The sequence below is a fragment of the Hylaeus volcanicus genome, chromosome 4 (genome assembly GCF_026283585.1).
Source record: "Hylaeus volcanicus isolate JK05 chromosome 4, UHH_iyHylVolc1.0_haploid, whole genome shotgun sequence".
NCBI lineage: Eukaryota > Metazoa > Arthropoda > Insecta > Hymenoptera > Colletidae > Hylaeus > Hylaeus volcanicus.
In genome coordinates, this window is record NC_071979.1 from 28,132,873 (window position 1) to 28,133,916 (window position 1,044).

Genomic DNA, 1,044 nt, shown 5'->3' on the forward strand with positions numbered 1-1,044 from the left:
GGAACGTTGTTCTCTCTCGACGCCTCATTGTTGCCCGCTCCACCGTCCTTCGCGTGGCATTGTTGTTCATCGTCACTCATCGTCACTGGCCGGTCCTCTGCCGCTGTAACCCCCCATCCCGGACGAGCCCCCATATGTAGGAGTCTAAACGAAAAATAAGGCACGGGGATTCGAAGCCACGATCCTCGGATCCACAGTCGACCGCTTTACCTACGCGACCAATTCCGTACCCTACGTTTCGTGTTCTCATTTGACTCCTTATCGTTGGGTATGGGTGACGCGGATACTACAATAACTCCATCGAAATTCTTTCGTTTAAATTTATTTTCTTTGACGCTTGACTTTCAGAATTAATTTTGTTTTTTGGCACTTTGATAAAAAGCATTGTCACCCATGCATGAACGATGTGGCGATCAACGCGTTGATTTTTTCAGGTTGATGAGCAGGCTCGTTATCGTTACTTTACCAACTAAGAATAGGTCGAGGATATTTGTTTCCTACTTGAGGTCGTCGATGGTGATCAATACAGCTACTATTAATCACTATTTGCATTTCATTTCGAAACGTCAGCCACCCTTATCGATACAATCGCTGTCGTCGTTGACAAATTGTATCTCTCGCGTTACAATTTTCGAACAGATTATTCGCGAGCCCGCTTTTATACGAACTTTTTCCCTAGTTCTCGCTAGGCGAACGCACGAAGTTTTATTTTTCCGCTCGAAAACATCCTGCACGAAGCGACAAATCGACTGGCATTTGAAATTATAAACGAGCCCACGAAGGTTTCTCGGAAAATGTAACATAAGATTCTGATTATGTAGCGATTAAGCGAACTGCAATTATTGTAATCATTGCACGTTGTGTAAGCCATGTATGGTTACGAAGCAGTAAATTATTAAGGAACAAACGAGTTCTATGTTATTCTCGTCAATGTAAGATTAAGCGACTCCGTGTAAGCTCCGAATAATTCAGTTCAATGTTTCCTAAGCTGGATTGAAAAATACACTTCGCTTAGAATTTTCTCAATGGTAATAATAATAATTC

General features: G+C 42.4%; 1 protein-coding gene across 1 annotated transcript in view; it reads right to left on the bottom strand.

The window, feature by feature from the left end:
- LOC128875117 (carbonic anhydrase 7-like) overlaps nt 1-1,044 on the bottom strand; it is a 22,176-nt gene that overhangs the window by 10,367 nt on the left and 10,765 nt on the right. The gene's annotated exons all lie outside the window — the stretch shown is intronic.